The 16885-nt window shown below is 29.0% G+C and overlaps 1 protein-coding gene and 2 long non-coding RNA genes across 7 annotated transcripts in view; all 3 read left to right on the plus strand.

Moving 5' to 3' along the window:
* pip (heparan sulfate 2-O-sulfotransferase pipe) overlaps nucleotides 1-16885 on the plus strand; it is a 50428-nt gene that overhangs the window by 10665 nt on the left and 22878 nt on the right. The gene's annotated exons all lie outside the window — the stretch shown is intronic.
* On the plus strand, nucleotides 250-4718 carry LOC116415523 (uncharacterized). Of its 2 annotated transcripts, XR_015293816.1 has the most exons (4): nucleotides 253-1842; nucleotides 2028-2170; nucleotides 2749-3135; nucleotides 3206-4718. It is a non-coding gene; the product is annotated as an uncharacterized LOC116415523 (long non-coding RNA). The 2 variants fall into 2 exon arrangements; XR_015293815.1 differs by having other exon boundaries at nucleotides 250-2170; nucleotides 2749-4718.
* On the plus strand, nucleotides 9478-15577 carry LOC116415525 (uncharacterized). Its single transcript, XR_015293814.1, has 7 exons — nucleotides 9478-9664; nucleotides 9742-12868; nucleotides 12965-13279; nucleotides 13452-13619; nucleotides 13716-13855; nucleotides 13940-14438; nucleotides 14917-15577. It is a non-coding gene; the product is annotated as an uncharacterized LOC116415525 (long non-coding RNA).

Consider the following 16885-nt stretch of genomic DNA (forward strand, 5'->3'; position numbering starts at 1 on the left):
TAAAAAATTTTCTTTCGAAAGTCTTATTACGAATAATTTTTCTTTCTGTAAACTTCTGAATAATTATAACTTTATCTTAATTCATTATGAAATAGTAGGAGAAATTTATTTTTAAATAAATATTTTTATCGTTTTTTCTAGTATCGTTTTTTTCTCAATTTATTATATAATTTATATAATTTATTATAAACTCGCTTTATAAAATAATAATTACAAGAAATCATATCAAATTGTGCGAATGTTTATATTGTATTAAATCCGAATTCGTATATTACGAGTTCTCGCTCGAAACCACCCGACTTTTTCCGACACGACTCGAACGATCGAATGTACTCAATATATAGTTTGCTCGCACGTCCTTAATTGCTAGTCATTGTTCGGCAATAAGATCGTGTTAACCTCTTAACGTTTATGCATGTGACACATATATATAACTCTTTAAATAGAAATTGAATATTTTACAAAAAATTTTAGCGGAAAAAAATTTCAACTTTTATAGAGAAAAAGATTACGTTGTTATTCAAATAACAAAAGAGAGTTGCAATTCAAAAACATTATATCATATTTTTTTATAATATTGAATATGCGCAAAGTACATATTTTTCAATTTCTATCACATAAATTCATGTAAATGGAACTTTTTCTTCGTGTAAAGGAATATTTTTGTTTAAAGAGATTTATTTTTATGGTAGCCACGATAGGAAAAGAAAAAGTTGTGGAGCAGAGTTTTTGAAATAGCTCCGGGTTATAAATATTCATAATTGTGTCTGCCATGGAACGGAAAGATATTCAACGATCTTCTCTCGAGATACGTAACACTGACTGCACAATTTGTATAATTATTAGTGATATTCTATATAAGTGTGCGCGCACGCGACATACGAAAGCGTGTGATACGAGATATATATTAGAAATCGAAAGTGGAGAGTAGAAAGATGTTGATGGATTACTTTTCGTCCCTCGTGCTTGCAATCAGTAGCATATTCTATTGCATGTTCGAGTTGTAGATCATCGAACTTGTAGCGATGAGAATTGATAGATGTTCGAAGAATCGCTTTGGAAATCAGTTTGTACATTTTTTAGCTAGTCAACGATTAATCTTCTGTTGAACACAAATCATTGAAGGTTAATCGCTTGTACCTTAGATAGTTGTTTCTTAAGACGCAATGAGTGCATTAATATTCATTTCATCACGATATGACAGAGATTAGTGCTCTACATTATACTTGTTTATTATAATTTTTTTTTTTAATACAATGAATACTTTCATGCATTAAGTCAATTTAAAAGAATAATAGATTCAATAAAATGTGATATCGTTTTTGTAAAAATTTTGTCATAATTGTAAAAATTTTACAAAAATTTGTCCGCAATTGCAAAATAATTATAACATATTTATATGTATACATGTGTGGATACATATAACATAAATTTAAGAAGTGAAAATGAACGAAATATATCATCGAGATGAAAAAACGGATTTCACACAAATGTGAAGCATTCAGTTTAACTTTCATGTAAATGTAGCTTTTTATCGTACATTATATTGTTGCTTGGAGGGAATGGATGCATAGCTTCGCTCAAAGTTCATACCTCTTGACCTCATTTTCAGCGTTCTACTTATTGTCAATGAGAAGAGAATTCTTTTTTACCACATCTTTTTTATACGCCATTCTCATTAAGACAATTTCAAAAAATGAATCACGAATGATCGATAAGTGTATACCTAGAAGAACATTTAAAAAAGAATTCATAACGAAAAATATTCATTTGCAATGCAAAAAGAGAAGTGAATCGGTTGGAAAATAATTATTACGAATATTTATTTAAATTTATATTTTTGTGAGTATATCGAAAGAAATATTATCACTTGAATATATGAGTGTTATAATCAATATTTAAATTTGAATTTCTCTGAATAAATTTTGTATTTCATAAATTTTTAAGGATTATCGATTTCATAATTCAATTTGTAAATAAAATTCGATCGATATTATTAATATTAATAACGGAAAGGTTATGTCTAGGTTATGTTTAGCTAGCATGTTTACGAAGATAACGATTGATGGTGTATAATAAGATATATTGAACACGAACTACGAATTATTGTAGTATGAATTTATTAAGGACGCTTTTAAGATCGTGATATGGGACGAGTGTTCATTTTGAGGTTATGTATAAGCTTATGACTTAATATTACATTATGACAGGAAGATATCTATTATATTAAAATGTTAACAAGGATATAATGATATATAACACATAAAATTTATAATATTTATAATATATCGTGACTACGAACGATTATTCAAAAAATTCTTAAAATTATTCTATTTTTAATCTTAGTAATTTTTTTTTACTGATAAAATTCTTGGAGAAATCATATATAATATCAAATATGCAAAATAACGAAGATAGAGCTTTTAACATATATTTTGACTGGAAATTGTAAAAATTTTTATTTTTAAAAAATTATTATCCTATCAAAAGGATGTTGAGTCACGCGAAGAATATTGTTGGAAATTGTGAAACAATTACTCTTATGGAAAGATTTTATAACATTTTCTCTAAATAGCCTTGCTAAACATCCTTTATTCTTGATCCGATCGATCGTTCAGTTTCTATCATTAAAAAATTCACAAGTTTGGATTTACAACAAAGCAAAAATTTCACGATATTTTTCGAAAAAAAGAAAAATTAAACAATTTTTACAAAAACGAATATAATAATATTTTAAATAATTTGCAGCATCTTGAATATCTGTTTAATAAAATTAAATCGTGAAAATAAGAAGAGAGATCACAAAAGACCAACGAAATTCCATTGTCCAGAAAGTGAATTTCAACTTTATCCCACACGATTCGTAATAAAGTTGGAGCAATCATAAAAGAGAAAAGAATAAAATAAGAAAAAGGAAGAAAAGAAGTTTTTTAAAATAGGAAGAAAAAGATATCACGGTCGGTCTCTGCCCGATAGAAAATGGAGGATCTGCGAAATAATCCATTGCACAGATGGTCGAGAGAAGTGAAAGGAAGACGTTCAGGGATGGAATGGAAAATAGACGGAATGAAATATTTCTTCGCGATGGAGAAATGGATTAATGGCCCCCGTTCCTGCGTGTCTTGAATGAAAGTGGTGATTAGACTTTTTTTCTTTCTTTTTATTTGTTTTGTTCTTTTTTTTTTTTTTTTTTTTTTTTTTTAAGGCCATAAGAGGAGACAGGAATGAGCCTCGAATTTTGTATCCATGAGATGATGAAATTGAGAGGAAATGTTGTATATGTAGAAAGAAAAACGATTGGTCGTCGAAAAAAGGTTATTAATTTGATTGTAAAAGCGAATGACTGGTTTATAATCAACTATTACGATTTGTAATGTATTATAAAAGCTGTAAACAACATATATAAAATTCTCGAGTGAAAATACGACACGATAAGGCATAGGAGAAGATAAGATAAGCCTTGATTTGTAGAATTGAAACGAAATTGTTGGTATAAAGTAATAAGGATTTATCGTCGAAATGGTTTGTTGCTTCGATATAAAAATTGATTGGTTAATTAATTTCTTGTCAACCATTATACAATTTATAATTTATGAAAGCTATAATATTGTAACATCTTGAATAAAAGTATTTTTTTTTTTCTATTTTTACAAGCCATAAAAGAAGATAGAACGAGATTTTCTTGAAGAAAATTGTCCTTTATTGAAAATCGTGCGAGTAAATATTGGCCACGAATCAAAAGAGTGTTGACTCGTTGTGCGAAAGTATGGGTGAATGGTTGTTAATTTTATAATTTTATAAAAATATAAAACTCGTAAACGACACGTCATTTCCTTTGCAATTCAATATAAAAAATATTTATTTTGTTCACAGTGTAAGATGATTTTTGAATAGAATAGAATAGAAAAAAAATTGGAATAGAAATTCCAGATTATTGGATGGTGTAATCGTTAAGTTCTCATCGATGCAATTCGTCGTACACAAAAGCTGTAAATTAATTGGCGCGATTAATATTCGAAAACTTTTTAAAAAGAATGGATTTGCTTGCGAAGTAATGGAGGAAAGAAACGGATGAATCTTCCTCAGTTCCAATTAAGATTGGAAAAGGAAAGGAGAATCGCTTTAATTGCATACGATCGAGTTGATTAAGCTTTCACGATAATTATGTGCCGAGATAATCCTTGAAGATAATTTTTAGTACGCTTTTGTCTTCATCATCAAGTTAAAACAAAGATGAAGTTGTGCGAAAGAAGGACAAATCAAAAGGAGAAGGCTGAAACTTGTATATTTTTAACAAAACAGTAGAAAGTGATAAATATCTTTATGTCTATAAAAAAAGAAACAAAATCATCAGTATTTGTATATATATATTTTCTTTAAGTGACTTGAAAGTGGAGAGGAAGATTTCTAAAGAAAAAAACCTGGAAAGTTGATTTCTAAGATTATGAAAGATCTCTTCATAAGTTCAATTGTATAGATATTTATTGTACTCAATATGTGTATTATGCATATTATGTATTATGCATATATTATGCATCCTTTTTAAATTTTCTCAAATTTCCTTATAAAAATATATCATTGCTTAAAACAAAATTATTTGTATATAATCGTAAAAAAAAAATTACAATCTTCTCGTAACTAATCTCTTTTAAATTCATTTGCAGTAAAGAAAAATCCATATGAAAGATAGTCATCGAATAAAAAAAAAATTATTCGTATATTTTTTTCTCGCTTAAAAATTCCAAGTAATCCTCGTTAAAATAGTTTAATTGAATGGTTTCGTCTGAACCTGAACGATGATCAGAGGCAACGAAAACGAAACGAAATCCATCAACATTGAAAGAAAGAAAGAAACTCGAAATTCTTACGAGATAAATCGAACAAGATTAACGAGGCAATTTTCGCTTGTCCGCGAAGTTACGTTCGCACCTCTCGCTCACGATACCAATCACCGAGTTCACAAGTGGTAATACGTCCGCTTGGTGTGCGCTCCTTCGTTCACCCTGCCCTTTTCACGGCCAGGATCAAGATCGAGAATGAGCTATGGCCTCCTGTTCTCGATCGTGGATACCATTCGAACGCGGAAACGGACGCTACCTTTCCACCTATCGTTTCTTCTTTCTATTTCTCTCGCCCTTCTTTTCGAATTCTTCGTAATTTTTTTAAGAATATGAAGAGTTGGAAAAAAAAATCGAAATTTTTGCTATTTTTGCGATTTAGAAATTTCGAAATGTAAAAGAATTGATTATAATTGAAGAATTTTGAAAATTTGGAAATTTTTTTGAAATTCAGAGTAATTTATATTTTTGGAGAATTTTTTAGAAATTTTCAGAATTCAGAGAAAGAATAATTTATATTTTTAGAGAATTCTAGAAATTTGGAATTCTGAAAATCCAGAAAAAGAGTAATTTATATTTTTCAAGAATTTTAAAATTCTTTATTATTTTTGCGATTTAGAAGTTTTAAAATGTAAAGGAATTAATTATAGTTTTGGAGAATTATAGAAAATTAGAATTCTGGAAATTTAGATAAAGGATAATTTATATTTTTGGAGAATTTCAAAAATTGACGTTTATTAAGATTTTTGCTCTTCATAAAACAAATACTACCTGAAAGAAAAGAAAAAGATATAAATTTCAAGAATTCCGAAATTTAAGAAAATTTTATATTTTCTACGTTAAGAAATTCGATTATTACAAACGTGAAAAATTCACGTTTCTCTTGGCTATTATTTTGTGTAAGCGAACATAATTCTTGAAATGTCTGCAATGCGCGACGTGACTTCCTCGTAGTCAAGTTCAATATCTAAGGGATATTTTATGGTGTGTCTCTTCGCAACGGAACCTCATAAATATATCTTAACCGTGGCATTCGCAATTTAATTGCAATCAATATTATTTTTTTTCACCACGTATTATAAATTCAAAAAAAAAATTCATCCATCTTTGAACTATATTAAAATATTTATAATTATGAATTATAGATAAGATATTTAATAATCCATTTTTGAACATAATTAAGAAAGTTTCTTTTGTTCGATAAAATTCTTCATTGTTATCCAAGAAAAAAAAATTCAAAGATTTTATTCGATTTTCTATTCTATAACGAATTAGCGGTTTTACTTTCTATCGAATTAAGAAGTTTGTTATTAAGTATGTTATTAAGTATCACAGTTCATTGTTTCCAAGGTTGAATATGAAACAGGATGAAAGTTTAGAGAGTCGTAATTTTCGACGATTAAAACTAAATGTGACGAATTACATCTCGATATCCAGAAAAAAAAAAGAAATGTTTTCCCTATTTACTTCTAATTTCTATTCGCTTTTTTCCTGATCAAACTTAATAGCTGTAACTTATTGTTAGGAACGTAAACTCGTATTTTCTTCTTTGAAATGTTAAAGCAATAATTAGTCATGGTTTATGATAATTCTCGATAATGATTCTTTGAGTGGTAAATTAATGCGAAAATTATGCATAATTGAGTAATTTTAATTAGAAAATTTCCCGTTAGTGAAAAATTAACTTAAACTCGTTCTATTAAAAATGATTAATTAAGGATATTTTAAAAATAATATTTTATCCTAGATTTAACAACAGTCTGAATATTTTTCCAAATCACTTCTTTTTTATTCTTATTTATAATCACATTGCTTACATTAAATCGAATATATTTTTTAACAACTTCTATGTTATTTAAAATTTTATCAAAGATCGAAAATCTTTTCCTAATATCATAAATATTTTCACATATTTTTAAACAAATAACAATATTCATTCTAAAAATTATGCTATAATTCGTCAATCAAAGAAACTTAATTAGGTTATGTTAGATTAGGTTACATTGAAAAACACTATTTTAATACATGAAAAACATTTCTATTGCTTTATTTTCATTTTAGACGTATAAAACGTATAAATCGAAACACATATTCAAATTAAAAAAAAATATATGCACATATACAAAAATAAAAATGACACTATGAACTATAAATATCGACGTTAAGTGAATTGGTTTCACTTTCTCTTTCTTTCTCCGTCTTTCTCTATCTTGTATTGAGAAAAATTAGCGATAAAAATAGGCAGAACGACGATTTAAGAGTCGAGGAAACGAAGGGACAAAGAACTGGTAGTATCCGCTGGGAATCTCATTGTTTCGTTTTTATGAAAGAGGTCTCGAGTATATCATGGAAGCGGACAATCGCGGTTTTGCAATTCTAAAAGTGTCCACGTGGTTCGCCACGAATCAAGATTGCGGATGGACGGTTCACGATCTGACAAACGACACAACGGAAATGATCGTGCTTCCATTGCTTTGCAATTCCAACTACTTATTTTCCATTGTGCGTTATTATCACCGATAGTTTCTATGTGGCTTACACGATCGCAAGGCGAGTTTTCACGGCCATCGCCGTTCTGCTCAATCTATTATCGATCGAAAAAGTATTCGAATCGTTTTTTCTGGCAAATAATATTGTGAATAATAATAATAATGTTAGACGATAAAAATATGTAAAATATGTTTGAATTTGTTATTATAGTATTTTTTGATCGAGCTGGTTTTCATAGTTATAATACTATGACTTGTGTTTAATTTATGCAAGATGGAGAAAATAATAATAATTGATAAAAATATGTAAAAAGGTTATATTGAATATTCTTTGTATTCTATGTAAAGAAGGCTTAAGCTTTTTGTTCTTTATATCTAGTTTCTATCGAATGATCAAAAATGAATTTCAGCCAATCATCGATCGATGTAACACTCGTTTTCTTCATCATTCCAATTAACGCTTAATAATTAAATAAAGATATATAATTAAAAAAAAAAATAAATCACAGACTAATACAAATAGAAACGTATTAACACGTCTGATCATAATAAACTTATTCTCCACTTATTCCATTATTCATCTCGTGCCCAGTGATGGGCAAAATTTAATTGTTGAAATTACTTCGGTAAGTTACTTCAATAATTTATGTTCAAAATATAATAATAACCGCAAATAATTATTATACGAAAAACGGATCATAACAGGTATGAATAAATGTTATTCAAACATTTTAAAAGTAAACTTTATTTTTAAAAGTAAATTTATTCGAAATTTTTAACCAGTTACTTTTTTAATACTTTTTATAATCTCTTTTGTTCACAGCACAGAAGTCTCGATAATGAAATGTTAACGAGATTGTCACATACGTTTTTTAACGATAAATTTCTATTTTGTTTTATATGCGATACTAATAAACATCGAATTTAATTTGACATCGAACGAAATTTCCACACTTTTTTGAGAAGAAGAGTGTAAAGAAGATCTTTCTTGACACAATATCATCGTCTTGCCTTTATAATACTCTTACATAAAGGATGTTAAACAGTTGTGCTCTTTTGAGAGAACGGTATCACGATTAAACGATAGCTAAGCTGAACGATATTTCACTTTTCCGAGAAATTAATCCCCTCGCGTAATTACTGCGATTATTTGTACGCTGCGCAGTCCAATTTCGTCTTATAACAGTATAACGATATTAATTAAATCTCGATACGTATAATATAATCTTCTTTAATAACGATTTTCTTTACCAGGAATGTTGGATATTAACATTTAAAGAGTAACTTTCCACATTTTAATTGCCAAGGAACGAAATGAAATCTTGATATGATAAATGTATAATTCGTGTGTATAAATAAATAGGTTTGACCCACTTTTTAACTCACGATAATTATAAAAATTGCGAGGAGTTTCTATTTGTTCCTGACTTCATCTTTCTTCGTTTCTGAATTCGCCATTTTTAATTATTTCAAATTACAGGAGGCGGTAAACAAAACGGTATAAGATCGTTCGAAAATTGCGGAGAAGTCGCAGTTATCGTATATTTTATTAATTAATGGACATGAGATAACGATAAATATCATAAGTTTGTAATTATCGTTAGCATAATAGAATATAACGCCGAGCTATTACAAAAGTCTATCAGAAAGTCGTGATTCTCATCTTCATTATTTAGAAAAAAAAAAAAAAAAGAAAACTCTCTCTATCGATCAAATGGCAAACTTCCATCCACATAATGAATTTTCTCGTGGAACACATTACGATTCAAAAGTTTGAAAGTCTTTTCTCCTTGTTAGTTTCGCAACTTAAGAAGAATATTAAAATAATATTTTTAACGAAACATCTTATCGAAACTCGTTGATGATAAAAAATACATATTGAAAGAACTGCATTTATATTATTGGCTTAACTTTTTCTTAATTCGGCCAATCGATAAATCAATTTTTCGACGAGTTCACTCGATTAATTTTAATAATAATTATCAAGTTCCATCTACTATCTAGCTTAAAAACAAATTCTTCCAATTACATTATACACCAACTAAGAAGAAAAATTAACTTCTCGACAAATAACTTAATAATTTTAATAACAATTCCACTATAGCTTATCTTACCTTATTAGAATTTACAAATCTTCTTTCTCATTACAGTATATATTAAGAAGAAAATTAGGAAGAAAAATTAACTTTTCGACAAGTTATTCAATTAATTTTAATAATAATCACCAAGTTCCACCAATTTCCACTCTATTATCTATTCTAAAAACTTTCTTTCTAATTATGCTATATACCAACTAGCTAAGGAGAAAATTAAAAAGGAAAATTAACTTCTCGACAAGTAACTTAATAATTTTAATAATAATTCCACTATAATATCTTACCTTAAGAATTTACAAATCTTCTTTCTAATTACAGTTACATATCAAGAAAGCTAAGAAGAAAAATTAACTTTTCGACAAACTCGCTCAACTAAATTTGGTAATAATCACCAAGTTCTACCGTAAAAGCCTTCCTTCTAATTACACTATATCACCAAGAAGAAATATTACCTTTTCGACGAACTCGCTCAATTAATCCCAATAATAATTAACCGTGCCATTCTAAAAACTTACAAACCTTCTTCTAATTAATTACACTGTATACCAACTACTCGAGCTACGCACTTCTCACGATCTCTCCTGGATCATCAACCGATCGCTCAATGATGGTCATTACCACAGTGTTTGTTTTACAAGCAACCAGGGTTCACGTTCCTTTCGAATGGTTGAATGGTTCGTTACGCGGTGTGTCGTTAGCCGATATCATTCCAACGCGAGAGCGTGCCGATTAATTAGAACGACGAGATGATCCACTCACGCAGCATGGAGAAACGAGGAAGCGAATCACTCGAGGATGATGTGGAACCAGGAAGCAGCCGGGACGATACGATCAATGCCTGATAATTCCGACGGAACGGTTCGCCTCTTCGATCGTTGAAAACGAGACCTCAATTTGCTTCTTGCTACGTGTTAATAGCTTTTTCTGTAATGGCTTTCTCGGCGGTGTTTAAGGAAAAAAGGAGAATAGGGTTGTTAGCGTTGATTACGTGGGTTTGTAATGGTTAATTGTTAACATTAAAAGAAGAAGTGGGAAGAGATTGTGCAGCGAAAGGGAAAGGAGATTTTTCATTTTTAGAAAATTAATATAGGGAAAAATTAAAGAATGCGATAAAAGAAATGGTATATTTAATAATATAATAATAAAAGATCGAAGATGTAATCAGTAATGTTACTTATTGTTAATGGATTCTTATATTATATAACTTCCATTATATAAGACGAAATAGGCTCTTTCATTTTTTTTTGGTGAATTTCTATGTAATATTATTTATACTGATTAAACGAAGACACGTTGTATACGTTTCTGTTTGAACGATAAATTTCTATATTGTGTTTTATATGTAAAATGAAAAACTGACATGATGTACTTTGGCGAAAATATGTTGATATACTTTTGCTTAATAAGACAATGACGTCATATTATTCCCACTGCTGTTGCACATTAGATACATCACGTGATACAATAGACGCTTAGCATTGGTGGAAACTTGATCACGTGACGTACTTCTATCTAATTCAGTAATATCCATGGGGATAACGTGTCGACGCGTATTATCTTCCTGTGGAAATTCGTAAGAGAGAAATCGAGTCATATTTAGTAATAGAGATTACAGAATACTATTTTCATTCTAATCATAGTCTGATCTCTAGATTTTCGGTACGTTTTATTTTTATTTGAAAATACTGAAAGACGAAAAAAATAACTAGGTATGGAATAATTGTTATATACTGTTTCATATATTGTTAGAAATTAACAAATTTACTTGTATTTGAAAAATTTCTTCTCTGATTATAATTTATGAATCGCTTGGTTCATCAAATTCATTCATCTTGTGAAAAACATGCAAAATATATCTAATACGTATTTGCATAAAAATCCTATCAATTTAATGTTAAAAAATAAACAAGAGGATATTTTAAATGTGAGTATGCAATTTCAAATTTTTGATCACGAGTCCAAAGATCAAATTTCAAGCGAGAATTTTTTCATTTGCTCTGCCCATCGTCGAACATCTATCTTCAGGGCATCCTCCTCGGTCTGGGAAAAGCGTGTCGAATCAGAAACAGATTGCATCGAGGATAGAGTTTCCATTCTTCGCCTGGGGAGAGATCTGATAATCGGTATTAACACGGATCAGATCGTATCTGTTTCGATACTCGTCCAACAGATACAAAGTTGGTGCAGATGCGATAGTTATTATGGAAATCAGAATATCATTCGTAATTGAGGAAGTGGCTCATTTTCTCGAACGTTCGAAGAAATTGATCTGTGATTAGTATTGCACACGTGAGCATAGAACAAATGAAATGTTTATCGGCCAATTATAAAACGTATCATTGGAAATCGCGTTAATAACGATCTCATCTTTTGTAAAAAGCGTTCTTATACGAGATTTGTACTTTTCTAACTCGTTGAAAACCGTGATTGATTTCCGAGTTGAAATTGTTTGATTTTTATCATTAATCGAAAGGAAAAGCGAATGGAATAATTTACAGGAATAAATTTTTTTGATTTTATTTTGTGTATTATTATAGTGTTATATTGTAGAATCATTATACATCATAGATATTGTATATACGTAGAAAAAATAACATTATGATGAATTTATTAATGACGAATAGCATTATATAAATTTTTATATTTATTATTTCACTCAATAAGAATAGTATGAGATTAATGTAATTATTCAAATTATTCAAACGTAATACATACTCATCAAATCTTGAAAACTTTTTAAAAAATCTATTCCTCGTTTCATTTCTTATTTACGTTTAAAAATTTCAATAATTCTCAAATAAATTGAATATATATACACCAATTTTTTACAAAATCTCAATTCATCGAGAAATTTTCTATTTTTTTGAATTTTAAATCGATTCAGAATTTTTCCAGCAATATATATCATTTTTACAAAACCGAAAATTTATTTTTCTCGATCCATGATCGATTTAAGATTTCTATCAATTATCAATAATCTACCAATATCAACTATCTATCGATCCACGATTGATCTAGAATTCCTTCAGAAAAATATATTAATCATCTACCGATTCTTGCAACACCTCTCATCAATCATCCGCAACAAAATTTCAAATTCCTTGATGAAATTTATTTTTTTCACGATTCAGAATTTTTCCAGCAATATATAATTTTATAATTATTCACAATTTCTCCAAGACTAATTACCAATCATCTGCAACAAAATATCAATAAATTCACCAACAAAATTTTATTTTTCCGAATTCACGATACATCTACAATTTCTCCAATTGAGCAAGAATTCGCCAAATTTTCGCCTCTATTTACTTCCCTCTTCGAGCAATTCCATCGAAGGATTGCAAAGAACGCGATAAATCGAAAAGAAGAAGATTGCGATTCGTCCCTAGACGGGAGCGCGAAGATGAAAACGATCGAGGCTGCGAGCGGTTAGTTGAGGCGAGAGGTATAGAAATTAATGGTCGATCGGCCTCGTTTCGCGATATGTTCAAATGGGTAAGAATGGAAAGCGAATCGAATACTGACCATTCCTCGTTTTCAGTTCGAGTTCTTCTTCCCTGTGTTTTGCGGCGAGAAAACGTGCATCTCGCTGGCCACGATCTGCCCTTTAGGCTATCACGAGCCCGCGTTTTTCCAGACCTTTGTCGTTGCCACGTATGTACGGGAAGAATCATATTAGATTAACGTAAGCTCCGTTTTCACGAAACTACTGACCAATCTGCTTCCAATCGTCTTGCGCATTGCGCGAGCATTAACTGTTTTACGAAGAGGCGATCTTGGATGAAAAAGAAAAGTCGAAATTGTGTTTGCAATAGTGGAAAGAATTTTGTTTTTGGTCTTCTAGATTTTAAAATATGTACGTATATATCTATATATATATATATATATATTTATTTTATTATATGTTGCAGTGATTCATAGTTTGAGAATTTGATTCACAAGATAAGTGATCGTTATTTTACTTTATTTTATACTTTAATAATTATATTTTGTATTATATTTTTGTTTTTTCTTTCGTCTTATTCTAGTTGATTCTTCTTTAAAAGAGATCGTATTGCAGTGGAAAAATTGGAATTAAAAATACTTGTCATTTTGAGGTTATATGCACGTACTTATATATTTATTTTATTCTTGGATAAGGACTATATATTTATTTTATTTCATAATTTGAGAATTTATGATTCACAAGATAATTGGTAAGTGATTTGAATTTTCATTAATCAAATCTTTCTGACTGATAATTACAAGAAATCGAAATCTTCTTAACTCAAATCTTTTTATTTCTTCTCAAGTTATAAATTATCGAATTGAAGCTCGATTGTGATATTTTATATAACGATAATGATATAAAATAATAATTTTACGACACATTGCACGAAGGATCATATAAAATATAACTTCGTCAAATAATAAAACAAGAATTACGGGAAAGGTAAATCTCTATGAAATTATAATCATTTTCGAGGTGTTATTCGAACAGTTCCACGAAACTTTCGGAATTCATCCTTTTTCGTAGTTCCAGATGCTCGTAAACATTGGTTTATAGTTTTTCCCAGGACTTTGGTCGGACGAGACCTTTCGTACCCTTTTATGGCCACACCATTATCATGGAATCTTGTAAATGTTTGAACAACCATCCCAAAGAAGTTCTACCATGTCGCGGCGGCTATCGCGTGGCTGCATGTGGAATATTTTAGTAACCAGTATAGAGACATGAAATAATTCGCTCGAATTCGTAAGAAATGCAGCCGATATGCTCGCAACATTGGTTTATTGGTCGGTCTGGTTCATTAATCTTTTACGTGGAAAGATCGTTTGGCGATTTAATGAGTAACGACGTAATGAATTTCTTAATTAAGAGACTTTTGTATCGAATCAATTGATTTTTGCCAAGGACGATAAAAGACGAGAATTTTTAAAGATGAAAGTATAGAAAAAAAATTGTGAAAAATTGTTGTTTTTGAATTAATAGATACTTGCTAATTTTAAACCTAAGATTGTTAACTAATTGTTAGGTTTGTATGTTTGGAAATTTCCAATTTCTATTTTAACGTATTAGTTTAATGTATTTTTCGCAATGTTTTATCCTTTTTAATTTCTATTTTTTAATTTTTTTTAACAAATTTTTTATTGATTAATGAACTTTAATATATAAATAATTTTTTTTGAAATATTTTAAACTTTAACGAGATAAAATTATTTTCAATTTTTCAATTCTTCACGCATTTTAAATTATAAAATCTTCAGAATTGAATACTCTATCAATAGAATCTCCAATAAAAAAAAATTATCTATTATACATACACATTTTACATACACATAAACTTTCATTAAAATCAATACTTTTAAATTATATCAATTTTTTTATAAAATAATATACAAAAAACTTTCAATTCTTATTGTATGTATCTATATTTTAAGGATAGTACCAAGAAGAATAGTATATCTGTTTCATCTTCTTTTTTGAACAAAATCGATTTTATCCATTTCCAGCATGTTCTTCCTCTTTCCAACATATTTCTTGCCGCGGAAATGGAAGACAGATTAATGCTATGGGATCTCGTTAGAGACAACAATGGTGTTCGATACAATTAGCTTAGAAGCTGATGTCGTGCATCGTTGGACGATGGATGGAATGCGAAACGCGGAAACGAAACAACTAGCCAGAACCTATTAATCGTGTCCTTCGACTCTCGTCACATGTAAATTACAGTGATTAAAGTCTGCATGGTTAACGAACCTTGAAGAGAGAATTTACTGTCTAATATGTGGATTCTTGTGCTCGTGTCGCATATAAGAAATGTCCTTGCAACTTGATTGCAAAATCGCAACTAAATAGTTCTAATTGCGGATCTAAATATGGTAGACATTTTGATATTTTTGTAACAAAGAATACAAATATTGATAAGCGATATGTTTAATAATGAAAAATGATTATTAAACTTCATCGAAGTTAATTATTTGCTTTTTGAAAGTTTAAATATTATTTGTATATTATTGCTCGTACATTTTGGATTAAATTGTAGAATTTTATTTGAAGCAAGAGAAGTTGAATTGATTAATTTCATCGAAATTAATTATTTTCTTTTTGAAATATTTAATTTCCAAGAGGCTTATGTAACGAAAAATATGAAATAAAGCTTATAGCTTGAAAGAGAATTATTTTATATTTATAGAATACTATGATAATTATTCACTAATATTCGATCGAAACTTTGATAAGAAATTAGAATTAAATAAAATATTTTTAAAATAGACTAAATTTCAAACAAAATAGATGAACTGTACATTCAAAGAACAAAATGATTCCATTCGGCAAGCAACGAAACGGAATATGAAGTTACGCATCGAGACTATATAAAATTTCGCCATCAAACCGAAGCACGGTTCCTCTCCGCATTCCTGACACACATTACCAGCAATCGATCGCGTGTCTCGAGCCGTGCACCGGAATACGTCCAAGTCTCTCGAAAGAATCTCCGTAAGCCTCTCGATCGCGACCTACATATTCCATCTTTGTAATGTTCGAAAGTTGTCGAACGACTTTTTCCAATTTCTTTTTTACCATGATGCTTCCTTCTCGCACGCGTTACATAAATCGAACAGTTTTCTCGATATCGGGAGAATACGAAGATCAAGCAATCATTTTGTAAACTAACCTTAAACTGTTGATCCACGGTTATTGAACCGCAATAGTTGGCTATATAGAGTCTCAAAATAAGAAATTATAAGCTTAAATGTTACTTTTTGAATGTCAATAATTTTTTTTTTTTGATTTATTAATATTCGTAAAATTATCGTAAGGTTAAGTTATATCGTATATTAATTGTGGTTAGTTAATATTTAGATGAGATTCAGTGATGGAGATTCAGCGATGGAGATTCAGCTTAAAATAGATGCTCTATTATATAATCGTACCAAATGATACTAATTAATAATAATCAAAATTGATAAGCTACATTGGGCATAGATTAGTATTAATTGTAAAATAATTAATTATTTTGGAATATAGCGTATTGTTGGTGGTAATTTGTAATCCATTTAAAACTATAGATCCATGATTAAATGAAAATTAAATTAAATTATTAAATTAGATTAAAATTAGATTAAATTGGATTGCTAAAAACTATACGTCAGATAATTATTTTAAGATAATTCGTATTAATGATTCGAAAGTCACCTTAAATTATATCACAGATATTGATTAATAATAAAAATAATAATATTAGAATAATTAACTATTTTAAAACATTTATTAGTGATTCGAAATTTATTTTAAAGTCCTTTATTAATACTTATTAACAATAATAATAACAAATAGATTATATTCAATACGAATAAGCACAATATACCATTAATAATTCGAAACTCGCCTTAAAGTGTACCTTTCTATCTAAATAATCGCAACAGTTCACATCAATCAAAACAAATAAATTAATTTTCTTCCATCTCTATCGATCAA

Source organism: Apis florea, unplaced genomic scaffold (genome assembly GCF_048593485.1).
Source record: "Apis florea isolate Af1SG1 unplaced genomic scaffold, ASM4859348v1 contig_3496_pilon, whole genome shotgun sequence".
Taxonomy (NCBI): domain Eukaryota; kingdom Metazoa; phylum Arthropoda; class Insecta; order Hymenoptera; family Apidae; genus Apis; species Apis florea.